Source organism: Temnothorax longispinosus, chromosome 4 (assembly GCF_030848805.1).
Source record: "Temnothorax longispinosus isolate EJ_2023e chromosome 4, Tlon_JGU_v1, whole genome shotgun sequence".
NCBI classification, from domain to species: domain Eukaryota; kingdom Metazoa; phylum Arthropoda; class Insecta; order Hymenoptera; family Formicidae; genus Temnothorax; species Temnothorax longispinosus.
The window spans coordinates 160,759-175,460 of NC_092361.1; the positions used below are offsets into that span (position 1 = coordinate 160,759).

Genomic DNA, 14,702 nt, shown 5'->3' on the forward strand with positions numbered 1-14,702 from the left:
CCGGGCCGTTAAGCCGCTTGCAAGTGCAAGAATCCCGATAATGGAATATTTAATAACTTCTGCTCTCCCGGTCGGCGGGCCCGGCCGGCTGGCGCGCCTCGATAGCCGAGCCGAACGAAGAAACGGTGTGGGTCGGTGAAATTGATTTCTACTAGGTCAGTAGGTGACGGAAGGCGAGTGACGCGACCAGATATTCGTCTGTCTGTTTGTCGCGGCTTGTTTTCAGTCGGGCGTATGCAGATAAACATCGGTGCCGGCCTATCTCCGCGCCGTTAATTGAAATTCTCCTATCCCGACGAGATCGGAAGCGGGGCCAGAGATTTTCTCGCAATACTTAATTTCACCCAGCCGATGATATCGCGACGGATGATTTAAAAATAAAATCCACTTGGCGAAAACAACAGATATTTTTGTCAACAGAGATATGAGTTTCTCGAAATAAAACCTGATAAGTTTGCGAAGTGTGTTTAGAGTAAAGTACATAATTGCGTATTTTATTTTTATATTAGTATGAGATTAATATTCAAAAGAATTATATAAAAAGAAGTTTTAAGTCAATTGTGACATATACGAATAAAACATAATATAATATTTTTTTTAAAACTCCATATAAATTATACTGTACTATATAAAAAATACTGTAAATAACTAAATAATTTTAAATAAATAAAACGTAGGATAATATACTATTACTGTTGCAAATTGCTACTAAATTAAAGAAGCTGCATTATCATGATAAAAAAAAAAACGTTTCCTTCGAGCCGGATTTGAACCAGCGACCTATGGATTTCTTCTGAATGGAGCTCTAAACCTCTACAGTCCACCGCTCTACCAACTGAGCTATCGAAGGCTTATGATGAAGACAACTTAAATAAGCCAGATCTTGTCGGAGATGTTGTCTATAGCTATCAAAATAAAATATTAATACATTACGTCTTATATATTTAAATTATAAACAATATAATGTAAAATAAAATATTCTTCAAGTCGAATTTAAGTTAATGAAATATGAATATTTTAGAAAAATAATCAATTACAGTCTACCGTTCTATGAAGCTATTAAAGATATAGAAGATACATGTATCTGCCTGTAAAAGAATGAATAACAATCTGTTCCGCTCTCATCAACGTTGCATAGGATATTAAATACTTTTAAAAAGAAATTCTTGGAAGAAAAATAGTGAAAAAATTTCTCCGAGTCGGATTGAAACCATTGGATGGCTATATTTAAATATGAGCAATTACAATCCACATTCTACTGAGAGTATAAGAGATAATACGTATATACAGGACATTTCAGAGATAGGTAGTCAAACTTTATGAATATATTTTACTCACTGTAAAGATGAAAAAAATCATGTGAATTGCTTGGGACTTAAAAATACGTTCTTTCTGAGTATGTTCGTATGACTTTTTTCATACTTATTATGTGTAAAATATGCTACTAAAATTTGGCCATTTGTTTATAAAATATCCCATATTAGCTCCATAAAGAAGACTGTGATATCAAATCTATATCTTGACAAATAAAAATAAAAATAAAATAAAATAGAATTGATAAACAAATTGATACATCTCAAACAATTTTTCAAATGTGGGTAATCTATGAGTATATTACGTTTAGAAAAAATATTCCATTAGAAGACACAATTTTTATGTGAAATAATTCTCATATATGATTAAAATACAGATAATAAAAAACAATTAAAGAAAAAATAAAAATAAAAATCAAGAAGCAAAATATGTTTCCAGCAAAAATTAAATAATTTTTCTTAAATGGATAATCCAATTAGATTAAATTTAACAAGTGAGTATTTGAAACTCGACTTTCAAACTTTGTAGCAAATAACAAAAAAATTTCCTTCGAGCCGGATTTGAACCAGCGACCTATGGATGTCTTTTTTGCATAAACAATTATAAATCAACTACAGTCCACCGCTCTACCAACTGAGCTATCGAAGGCTTGCGGTTTGTTTCTTCAGAGGTGTCCAATTATTTAAAAGAATATTATGAAGGAACTAAAAGAAAAAGATTTCCTTCGAGCCGGATTTGAACCAGCGACCTATGGATGTCTCTTTTTGCATAAACGATGCACCAACTACAGTCCACCGCTCTACCAACTGAGCTATCGAAGGCTTGCGGTTTGTTTCTTCAGAGGTGTCCAATTATTTAAAAGAATATTATAAAGGAACTAAAAGAAAAAGATTTCCTTCGAGCCGGATTTGAACCAGCGACCTATGGATGTCTCTTTTGCATAAACGATGCACCAACTACAGTCCACCGCTCTACCAACTGAGCTATCGAAGGCTGTTGTTAATTGCGTTTAATTTCGCCATCATAATTGACCAAAAAAAAAAAACCAGATAGCCGCGAGTGTGTCAGCACGCGTGGAACTGTGTAGAAATCGGCGATAAATGCATTTGCAAAACAGCGACGTAAATTTACGACATTGTCGCAGCGGCGATAATCGCTTCTTGCTCGGCTTGGCGTGTCCCGGTGCGTTACCGCGATATATTAATGTAACACTGTCGACGTAAGACAGGTAGAGAGCGTAATAATAAACCGTATCCCGCTACTGGCGTTACACGAGCGTTCCGCATGGACGAACGAAATTCTCTTTCCATGCACTCCGATCCCGTCGAATCGCCGGACCGATTATTCGAGCCAAACAACGGGGATAATTGTGTGAAGCCGCCATTTCCGAAGACAGCAGGGATAAATTGTCAGGTGGAACTCCCCCGCGGCATGTGACCAATTCGACCTGATGGAAAATCTCGCGGCGGTAAAATCCGCCCTCGGCAAGGGAAAATCTAATCTCGATGGAAAGTGATTATGCAGATTTCGTGGCAAAGGCGAGCGTGGCTGGAAGCGTTTTCACCAGCGCGGTAGAGAACCAGCTGCTCGAAAATACCGAACAAGTTTAGCTGCCGCGCGCGACCTCGTTAATCCATTCCCTTTCAACTTTTTCCCGGTGTTTAATTGCGCTTTATCATGTTCATCTGACTTAATTAACGTATACTACTTTGTTCATTGTCTGTCGTTGAAAGACGAAGCACGCCCGCGGATCCCGCTTCGCGGGCCTTCGTTGCTGAATCGGTATAGTTTGAAATCTTCGAGTAAGCCGCATATCGTACTTGCCACACCTCGTCGTATTACCCACGCACATTCCGTCCGCTTTCCTTCGAGAAGAGATTCCGCGGCGTGCGAGTTGTCTCCGGAAAAACGGACAACTAAATGGACAGTTGGCTATTGAGATGACAGCGTTGCAATAGGGAAAGCAATTCACCGTTCGCGCGTCAACCGCTCTTCCGGCTGGACCCAAGGCTTCCTCTCAGACAAACAAGGACGCGACCGGAAGATCGATCGAGCGATCGCTGCCACGGCGAAGTGCATTACACGACCTCGAGACCGAGCTCGTCAGTGTCACGAGAGCGCAAATTTCTCGCGATCGATCGAGCGGCGCTGGCCTTGTTATCGGCTTTGCTCCGCGGGTTTCTTTCATTTCCAATATTTCCATGCGTTTTAATGGCGATCGAGACGCGATATCGGAAGAAATCTCACAGTGAAAGGCATGAGAGCGTGCCGTTTGCGACCCGAGGCTTATGCGACTGCCGCAGTTTGTTAATGGGCTCACGATTGATATCTCTATTTAACTTCGCAATACCTTTAGATAGTGGAAAAGATAATTAATTCAACTTTTCTTAATTAACCCATTTGTACTTCGAGGTGCGAGCGTATCTAATCTTTTTTATTAGTATATGCGTATTATACATTTATATTAACGGAAGAATTTATCGACATTATATTCGTAGATCGTTACCAGATATTACAGACATATATCTCTGTGTGAAGTATCGAGATGTGTGAAGGGATATTTTTATCGACTCACGGATGAAAACAAAATTGGATTCGAGAATGGCACGAGAGAACCTCTCGCGGCATCTTCCACTGTCGCTTTCAACTTTCAACTCTCTGTAACCATTGCGTCCTCCCCACTCGACGAGTTTTTCTCTCTCTCTTTTTTTAATGTCACTGAATGTACATCGAAGGTGTAACGGGATACCTACGTTTATTACGACACCTCTTATTATCCGCAGGAGGATCTTACGAGAGAGCGACTCGCCAGAAGGCGACGCATAATAATCGCCCGGATTGAATAAAGCACAGAAGCGTCACGCGATTTTCTCAACTACGAATATACGTTCGCATTAGCCGATGAATCACGAACAAAGTGGACTGTGATTGTAATGGATTGTCTCTTCATCATTCTTGCCTGAAGAACTAAATAGTCAAGTACTGCGGTATTAAATAACGCACCGCACGCATAAAAGACGCGCGCAATCAATTACTTGATATTGATTGCAGGTCCTCTCTAGTAGAAGCAAAATTCTAATGACCAAAGATCTATCATAAAAAATATAAATAGCAGACAGGATATTGGCGAAAGAAAATTTAATTTTATCTATCTGTCTGAGCGTGCGAGGGGCATAAACGCATCACGAAAATAAAATGCAATTTGCGTCCGAACATAAAACGTCGCGCAAACAGGCGTTGGCGCTAAATCGCTGACCGTAAACGTACCGCACTGTACAGCGAGCCGCGTAACGGGATTTTTCAGTCGCGTCGCCGTCGTTGCGACATCGTCGCATTATTCGCACAAGCGGGGTCATTCTCATACTTGTGCACGTACGAGAATATACCGCGGTCGATCCCGGCGCGGCGCGGCGACGAATCCTCCCGAGATCCGCGCGGATAATACGAAATCCTCCTCCTTATCCCGCCGATCCCCGGCTGCAACACCGACTTCGGCCCTGGATTACATGACGTACGACGTTTGACAGTGAAAGTTCCCGGCGGGACTGTGTTATGTGCCCTCGAGCTGCCATGCAGCGCGTAAATCACCACGTCCGCCCCGTCTTTCGAGGCTCCCAGCCGCGAGGACACCCGATTCCCGAGCTATTAAGTTCGCGAAGTTCCAGAAAATCCACCACGTCAGCTAAATGAGCGATAGATAAGATCGGCGCGTGTCCCCCCTCCCCCCCCGAACTCTCAGGGACAGTCTAAACAACGTTCCTATTTGTTTTCCTTCTTTTTCTCTCTCGTCCCGTTAACGTCCGCCGACGAAAATAACCGACGCATCGTGAATCTTCTCGTGCTTATCGAGGGAAGCTATTTTCTCATCGTAGAAGTTTATTTCACTCGGCTACGAAGCGATTGCAGAATCTAATCTAATGACAATTTAGATGCAAAGTAGACAAGGGGAAAGCGAGACTTTCTTGAAAACTGAAGCGCTTCTTCGCTCACGCCTTCTAATCCTCTTATCACTCTCTCTCTCTCTCTCTCTCTCTCTCTCTCTCTCTCTCTCTCTCTCTCTCTCTCTCTCTCTCTCTCTCCCGTAACATGATATCTTATATAAATCGACCCTAAGCTATCGATTGAACCTACTTAGAACTTGATCCGTTCACTCGTTATTGAGATTTCAAAATCTTTCGGGTAAAATAAATGTAACACTTGAGACCTATGTCTGGACATCTTTATCATTTTAGTTTTTAAATAACGCGAATTGAAATCAAAGATAAAAATATAATACAAGAAAAATATTTTCATCTTTGATTCTTTGATTTTAATTCGTGTCATAACTTATTCAAGAACTAAAATGATAAAAATGTCCAGACATAGGTACGTGTCCAGGCATTGATACATTTATCTTACTCGCAACTCGTCGCTCGCGTAAAGACGGGGCGGTCTCGCGCTGCGCGTGTAGTTGGACACTATACTGTATCTCTTGATTCTTTAATGCGTCGTCTACAATGGCAGCAGGAGTATACAGTAAGACATAAGCAGTAAATTGTTGACTAATGGGATTTTTACAGTAGCTTACTGCTTTTACGTTTTACTAGCTGCATACTCCTGCTGCCATTGTAGACGACGCTTAAGATTCGCGTGTTTTCTTCTTTCTTCATCGCTCAAAATGGCGTGAGATCGTAGACTGATTCAGGAAATCGTCAATGATCCGGATCTGCCTGGCGAAGAACTATGAACTTCGCGGATCGATAGCACGTTCTAAAGACACCCTGACCGCACTCCTCAGCCTCCTCTTGCGCATCGTACTACGGCATCTCCTCAGGGGCAAGGTCGCCCGTTCCCTACCACCGTGGTGTATGTTACACGTGTGCACATACATGTGCGCGTACACGCATGTGCACAATTCCATCGACACAAATGGACCTTTTGCACGTGGCAGCGTTCTACTTCTCTCTCCTTTCTCTCTCTCTCTCTCTCTCTCTCTCTCTCTCTCTCTCTCTTTATCCCTCCTCTCTCTTTCTTTCTCACTCATTTTCGCTCTACTTTCGGTCCTTCATCCAGGGCACCATGTACCACCTAACCTCGTCCGACCCTGCGGACGAACTGGTGAAAGTGACAAGAGGCAAGGTCGTCCCAGGCCGTCAGGGAATTACAAAATCAGGAATTCCACGAAAACCGTGCGACCGGCTCAAGCCACGTATCGGAGCCGGCCATTCGATCAGTCGATACGAGGATAAATTGCGCAAGGTTTATAAAAATTAAAGATTGAGCATTAAAGAGGTACGGCCTTATAAATGCCGATTTGCGAGATATCCGGCAACGCGGAAAAACATCTACGCTTTCGTGTCAGCATAAAAATGTAACTCTCTCGGGACCGAATGAACAAATTTCAGTATATTTTAAGTGAAAAATGTTATGCGCCTCGTACAGAATTTATAGTACTTTCTTTACGTAGAAAAATACGCCGCAAAGTTCGACTAAATGGATATTTAATGTTAAATAAATATTACAAATATTTCTGACAGAATGCAATTAGTCAAAAGTTCACGTGATTAATGTACAAGCTGACCGAAAAAAAAAATGATAGCGCAACTTGCTCCATTTTCCCTTCAGGTGATTTATATCTTCAGTACAAACAATTAAATTTCACCGGCGATTTCTAACGTCGCAGCTTGAAGAGACGCATATCGCTCTTCTTCACGAAAGCGTGACAAGGTGGTCACTCATTTGGGTGATCATAAAACGGTTCTAAGATACCTAAGGTGCAGCTGATATTCTGAGAAAATATTGCAATCTCTAATAATAATTGATTGAACGATTATCTTGAGCGAACGTCTTGAATCAACTTGTTGCCGCTTATTGTGTATCACAAAATCAACTTTAATCCGCGCTGATGTATCTTCACAATAGCGAAGAAAACAAATTTCACAACCTTAATAGGTGCACTTAAAATACGAGCGTCGCATATCGTCGCACGTCGCTGAGCGAGACGTAATTAGCGGTGGTTAAGTTACGTGGATATCACGGAGAAATTTGCAGGAATAACGTGGAACCGTCCGTGGCAGATTTCCGGGATGTCAAGTAGATTGCGATCTATGATAGCCGTTTGATCGCACGCGCGACGATCGATCAATAGCTTCCTCGTAGATAAGGCATAGTCGTGACACGTTTACGCAAACGACATTGAAGATATACGATTGCGGCTTGTTTTTCAGCATGAAATACGATTTTCCGGCGTAAACGGAGTAATAAAGAACGAACAATGAAATGTGTGTTAAAAAACTAGTACAAAATATTTTTGTATAACTATGTGGAAGTTGATCGATTTTTCTCAATTTACAAATTATTTTTTATTTATATTTAACGAAACGGAAAAATTTTTATTTTAAAAATAAATAATTACTTTTTTGGTAGGATTTAGCAATTTCACTATTTTTATGTGCTTTGAATTACTTTGACTTCTCTTAAAATGGACATGAACTCGATATGAAGAGTAGAAAAGGAAAAGAGAAATGTAACGTCAGATTGATCCTTAATTTCTGAGAATACAAGTGTTGCAACTGTGATATGAAGTAATACATAAAGAGAGAGAAGATTACGACACAAATATCTTGATATTTTTTTTGCGACTGAAAATTGCTCTTATGAATTTATCGCCCACAGAAAAATCCGCACAGGATCGGCGTAAGACCTTTATATATCTCGCGGCAAAATTAAAACTAGGAACCTTTGTCATATTCTATTAATATTCTGGGCACTCTTTTATTCTTGTTTTTTTTTATTCGATAAAATCCGATATGTCATTCTGTTTTTAAGCTGAAGATGTGTAAGGTGTACCGGCTTAAACCGGCCCTGTCGACACACTGGCAATACGATCTAGAGGTCGATTTAGAAAGGTGGATCATAAAATTCGGGTCGCTGTATGAACTTTCTTCGAATCGCGCAACCGTTCCTCCTTAGCGACTCTTTCTTAACAGCTTCTCTTGGCCGCGAAAAAGTGCACACAACGCACGTTCCAAAGCCCGGGAGAGCTAATCCTGCTTGTACACACGATAATGGCAGCAGTGACAATATACATTTTCGAAAACACCGCTTAACCTTCCACGTAGCAAAATCCTTATGACGCTATTCTTCTTTGTCTCGGAATGACTCGGTGCATAATAAGCATCCGGTTGACACGTGAGTCGCATGAGAAGCGATATACGAAACAAGGTAGACAAAATTGACATCAACTTTAACGCTTAACTTTGTAGACTTCCACGGAAAGTAGGAAATAATCAAAGGCCAATAATATAATTAATATAAAGCGCCTAATTAATAAGCATAAATATATAATAGAATTATTATATATCGGGTTCTCTAAATTCTCCCTCGTGAAATTACAAATGCATCTCAATTGCCTGTAATGCTCCGATTTCTCTGAATGGTAATACGAGTCTCGATTCAGATTCCAACGCAGCGGCGGCTGTCAGAATAGCTACGTCGCGTACCTCGAGCCAAATACGGCCGTGTCCTTCGCGCGAATGGCGGAAAAATGAAAAGGAACGAATTCCCGGCGTATGACAAATCCGACACGGGTGATTCGAAGAAAGCGCTACTTATGTCTCGACGCATTCTATCCGTCGCCGAAGGGAATCGATAGGCGCCGCTGGCCGTGAAGCGAATTACGATAAATAACGGAAGGCTGTTTGTGCAAGGTGAACCACCTTCCTTCTCACCTCACAGAACAGATCGGACGACGACGTACACCTTTCCAAACAGAATTTCTCTCCTGCGATTCTCTTTCAGAAAGTTTATGACGTCGGAAAAGAAATAATCCCCGCTGGATTATTCCGCGTCCCTGTATACGCGGTGTCCTAGAATCTCTTCCGGCGTTAATTAAAATGTCATTCATATTGAGATCTCTAAAGCGATTTGAAGAAACATCGCGGAAGATAATAAGCAACTTTTTCCTTTTAAAGAGAACTGCTTTGAAATCCATTATCAAAGGATGCAAACACCACGTAGACGCGATTCTTCATAATACCATCTTCTTAATTAACTCCCTCGCGAAACGTGCGACTCGTGATATTAGCTCCGGGCTGGGTAATTATCGGCGCGATGTGCCACGAGAGTTAATCTTAATATAAAGTTTTCTATTTAATAGGATGCCGATGAGAGAGGGGAAAGAGTAAATTCCGCTGTCGACTTGGATGAGATTTTACAAGGAAACGGCTGATAATTTATTTCGTCGCGTTCTCTTGTTGAACTGTTCCCCGTAATGCGCGCTTTCTGCATTACATTAAAATCGCGATCGTCGATATACCATTATCAATGACGCGTTCGAGTAGAATATTTTAAGAGAAAATTTATTATTGAAATCTCTTCTTCGACGATCTATATCTTGCGTATACATGAAAGTATACTTTTCTCGTTAATGTATTTTTCTAATTTATTTCATTTCAGAATTATACTTGAAAACAAGCTTTTATCGTCCGTCGGGACATCCTCTTGCGACAAACATTTTCTCTTTCCAAAACTTTATATTGCGTTGCGAAAGATAGAAAGAAAGAGGAGACTTTATATAATATATTATAATCTTCTCTTTCTAAAAAAAAACATTATATATATTTTAAATATTAAAATGTTTAAACAGTTTAACAGTTTCTTCGTCGATCGAGAAGCGAGGCGGAAGGTTGCAGTCACAAGGTGAGCCGCTTTCGTTCCTGTGCGATGATTTTGCAATTAAATTGCCTGTTCAAACGAGAAATGATTCAACTCAACCGTACGTGTAGTCTTTCTCATATTCCAAGAAACTTAATTAAGATTAGAGTTGTCATTTAAAAGGCCATTTATATATCAAATTAAGCATTCAGTGAATTACCTTGTCAGCAGGGTGGGTACGAATTAACGTTAAAAATCGAGAAGAAAATAGGAAGAATTGTCATTCAATTTTACGAGGATGAAAGAGAAATTCTCCCACAATATCTCGGCGATAGTTTTGACACTTCGGCGGAAAGATTCGCCCGATTACTTCGCCTTCGCCTTTTTCCTCGTCGGAAAGCGTCGGTGTCTTCGATGGGAAAGTCTGGATAAGGCGAGCCGCACGGCAGCGCATAACGACCGCGAGGAGAGAGAAGCGTTTCGAAATACGAGATGCGCATAATTATGCGCGCCTACTTAGGTGCATCGGGAATGCAGCGACGTCTCCCCCGTTTTTCTGGCACGCCCTCGTGGCCGTGTCGTTTCTACCTTTCAATCGGCGTTTATAGGGTTTTTTTTTCTTTTATTTCTCATAGGAACGAACCACAGAGCGGCATCCGCCGCGCCGTCTTCGGCCGCTGCTGCGCCGCGCCGTCGCGTCGTCTCTCGGCGAACAAAGCGGGATTCTCCATCGACGAGGAAACTTCGCAGGAGAAATCGCGTCGCACGGACTTCGCGGTTTCGCCTCAGACTTCGGCCATTATGTATTACGTGTAATTGCATGCTTGCACGCGGTTGTGCCTATATAGCTGCAAAATAGATTTCGCACGTAGCGAGTCGCGGTGCGAACATTCCGCGACCTTATTTCGTAACAATTACATCATTACATGTTTTGCAATGTGTATCGAATGAGAGAACGTCAAACGGTCCCGCTGGAAAGCTACCATTTTTTATTTATGTGCACGGCAATCGGTTTTTTGTTTATCATTTGCGTGCGGCAACGCACGATAAATTTGCGGTCTTTTGTGTACGCGTTATTTTCGCAATTGGCGCGTGTTCCAATATTTTAGACATTTACCTTTCAAATTATACTAGAAGATTAATTTCATCACGTTGTTTATATTGAAAGATTTAATTTTGTAAATAAACGCAATAATGCAAGCGTATTTTCGTACTCGACATGAATTGAATTTTTTTTTATACGACGTATGAAAATGTAATGAAAAAGAAACTCGGATCGTTTTGCGCGTAGCCGATACGCAAGGATAAATCAGGTCAGTTAAGTGATCGTAGATCAAAGCACGATTGAATTCCGGTCACGTGTGGCGGAAGAGGGATTGTTCGTATGATCGACGCATACCAGGGACGACGTGATTTTCACCTTGACCGTGAACGGGTCATTGTCCACTGGTTATTCCGGCATTGCGATATGGTCGACTTTTCGGATCTGTTGGGCTATAATTAAAACGCGTCGCACTAGTTAAAATAAGTTAATTTACACGGTTTAACTTAAATTATATAAATATATCGTCAATTTATATAATAAATCAAGATCAATTTATATAAATATACCTACAATTTATAATAAAATAAATTAGAAAATAGTGCTCCCCAAACGCGTGAAACTTTCGCTTCCAATATCCCTAAATTTGTACGAAATAGTGTTTAACGAGGGTAATTTGAACACTGATGGATTTCAAGATCTATCTATAAATCAAGGGATATCGAAGACGACAGTTTTTCAACGTTGCGACATTGTTGAATTAAGTTTCATAGATTTGTCACAACTTTGTTTGGAAGAGTAATAATTTGCGACGCTATGCTACTTCGAAAATTTAATTTTAGAAGATTTAATACTTTTAACCTTCGAACAACGGAAACTGGGTCAAACTTGACGCGTTACTTATTTTTAAATTAAGACTTGGTTGGATACTTTATCAAAGGGTATCAGAGTTTTTACACATAAAAATAAAAAAGTAGAAAATTAATAAGTCACAAGTAAATTTTTGCTATTACTAAATTATTTCTTTCAGATAATAATTAATTATTATGTGTACAAAAAAATAAAAGGCCTTTATTTTCACAATGTAGAAGTTTCAAACAAAAACTCTTTTAAGCGACATTTTAGTTAATTGAATGTAAGTCTCAATTCCTTATCTCTTTTTTTCTCTCGGTTCTTCTTCTCGTGGCAATTTTTGAAAAAACGTACGAAATAAATCAATACATATAAAAGGCTAACATTCAAAAATTAATTTTTTGATGCAGAAATAGAAGTAAACAAAAAATTGGAAATTTGAAAGACTGGAAGTGTTAACAGGTAGTCAAGAACGACAATAATCTGATGGAAAGACGCGAGAAGTGTTTAACGATAGAAAACCTGCTCTCACCGGAAAGTATGAAAAAAAAACCCGGAATCAATGTGTCACAGCAGGTTTGAAGCTTCAGTCGTCAAGGATTTCGTGTATCTGAATTTAGAAAGGCAAAAAGTCATAAATAGCATTAAAAAATTTACTTAATTATGATGAAGCTTTGTCAGGTAATACATGGCTCCTCAAATTATATTTAAAATACATTTTGGAGTTTAAAAAAAAGCTTACGTTTATCTAAGGATACCTATTTTATATTATCTCTCTATTTAATTATCTTATCGGATATCTAAGATATCGGATTGTAATCGCTAGAATATACATTTCATCAGTTGCAATCTTGCAACTGACCCGCGCGATCTAAGCAACGCTGCTTATCGCACCTACAGCGATAATTACCGCATTTCTAATGCAATAATCGAGGTAGCTTGACGCAAAAAACAATGTAAAAAGCGACGAGAGCCGTTCTCCTGATACCTCTCGAGCGACACGCTCTTAAGATCTTTCTGGGAGCACCCGAGGAGTTGAAGGTGAGCCCGCGTCGTCTATCGAGAGATCCGCAGTAGTTCAAGGAGAGAGCGAACAAGAGCGTATGTAAGAGCGGTCGACGAAAGACAGGATGGTGGGGAAAACACAAGCGAAGAAAAGCTGCAGTTCAGTGCACCGTCGTAGCGGAGGAAAGAAGAGGCTTCGAAATGCCGATTGGCAATTGACATTTATCGCGACCCCCGCGGCCGTCCTAAACAAGATAATGAAAACTCTCTCGTCGTCGCCCGGTCTTTCTTTCGCCACGAGTAATTCGCGTTTTGCAATCGATAAGTTTAGAAGCTCGAGCGTCTGCGATATTTATGGCACTCTATCGAAATGCCTCTCTCAGTCTCGCGAAGCTTCAAATAATGCCTGTTCATAAATCCGCAGACCCACTTGAGTGGGACCAGCGAGGAGCAAGCAGTATAAATGCAAAATCGACATCGAAAGTAACGCCGGCCTTTAAATTCGTAACAACAAACGACGATGTACAGTTAATGCGATTGCTCTCCGCGCGTATGACCTAGAAGAGGCGAATGTGTATCCGAGCGTTCACAATAATTTTTAACCGACCAGCTACTTTTACCTGGCCAACCGGTCGACCAGTAAAAGATGAGGTCGATCGGATAACGAGGTCTCGTAAGGATAACGAGAAATACATTCGGGCTCACCTAGGACACCTCGACAACGGGGCGCGTGTAGGAAGGGGGAGGAACGGAATGGAGAGGCCGACATACACCGCACGCACATCGCGAACTCCACGAAAACTGGTTTCCTGCGCGATTCCCCATTTATTTATTACACGTACGGTGGTGAACGTGTGCCCCCGTCGGCATCCCGACACGTGCATCTCGCCAAGGACTCGGCTCGAGCGCGCATTTAGAAATGCCATTGGGTCCTCACAATGCCCGAGGAAAACCTGGCCGAAATGTATATGTCGCTGGATGTCGCTGGGATTTCGTGTATTTTATTTTTGCAAAATTCCTAGAAAAATCCACAAAAAACGAGATGTTGTGGAATAAATTAAAATTACACAATCTTACTAGTAATTTTGCAAAATCCTAGACTCTGTCAGTGAAATTGTGAGTTAAAATTTGTATTAAATTTTTATACTTATAAATATATTATAAATTATATTCACGAATATAAATATAATTATATAAATTTATATTTATATTAATAATTTTTATTCATTCCACGATATCCCGGTTTTTAGGCATATTGTACTTCTGCGGCGCTTGCCGAGGAATAAAAATTCGATGCGTTATATATGCGTTGCATGAAAACAATTATGTCACATAAATTACGCGTGTCTAATAATTATCGATTTATACTACCACTCCGTCTAACGGCTCGAATGTATCTTTTTCTCATTACGTAACAAAAATACGTGCTAGATTGATGCTGATTCCATGCAAATTTTAATCGTTTATAACGGTGACGCTTTTTATGGCTCGCCATCGTGTCATAATTGCCGGTGCGACTGAATTCTCCGCAACGTTGTGTAAGCGTAATTCTGGTATCATAAGTCAAACGTTAGTTTCAGCTGGGCAATTATCAAGCAGCGAGAGATCTTCCGCATTAGAGCGAGTTTCATTGTGTGGTTTTTCGTGTCGCTTTCGTGACATCGATACAACGACCTGGCAATACAATTATGGCTTTTTTTTTATTCTTCGACATTGAAGAAGATCTATATTCTTTTGCACGTGTCGCGCGGCACGCTCGTAACCTGAATTTGGAATAAACGTCTTTCGCCGTGTCGCGACGATGCAAATATGCCTCGCGTAATCGTACGCGTCCTGCGATGTTATTTCGCCCGCG

General features: G+C 40.6%; 4 non-coding genes across 4 annotated transcripts; all 4 read right to left on the bottom strand.

The window, feature by feature from the left end:
- Positions 1-752: 752 nt before the first annotated feature.
- On the bottom strand, positions 753-850 carry Trnay-gua (transfer RNA tyrosine (anticodon GUA)). Its single transcript has 2 exons — positions 814-850; positions 753-788 (listed from the first exon to the last, which is right to left on the bottom strand). It is a non-coding gene; the product is annotated as a tRNA-Tyr (tRNA).
- A 1,009-nt stretch (positions 851-1,859) lies between these two features.
- Trnay-gua (transfer RNA tyrosine (anticodon GUA)) lies at positions 1,860-1,962 on the bottom strand. The gene is made up of 2 exons: positions 1,926-1,962; positions 1,860-1,895 (listed from the first exon to the last, which is right to left on the bottom strand). It is a non-coding gene; the product is annotated as a tRNA-Tyr (tRNA).
- Positions 1,963-2,034: 72 nt separating this feature from the next.
- Trnay-gua (transfer RNA tyrosine (anticodon GUA)) lies at positions 2,035-2,135 on the bottom strand. The gene is made up of 2 exons: positions 2,099-2,135; positions 2,035-2,070 (listed from the first exon to the last, which is right to left on the bottom strand). It is a non-coding gene; the product is annotated as a tRNA-Tyr (tRNA).
- A 72-nt stretch (positions 2,136-2,207) lies between these two features.
- On the bottom strand, positions 2,208-2,307 carry Trnay-gua (transfer RNA tyrosine (anticodon GUA)). The gene is made up of 2 exons: positions 2,271-2,307; positions 2,208-2,243 (listed from the first exon to the last, which is right to left on the bottom strand). It is a non-coding gene; the product is annotated as a tRNA-Tyr (tRNA).
- Between the last annotated feature and the right edge of the window lie 12,395 nt (positions 2,308-14,702).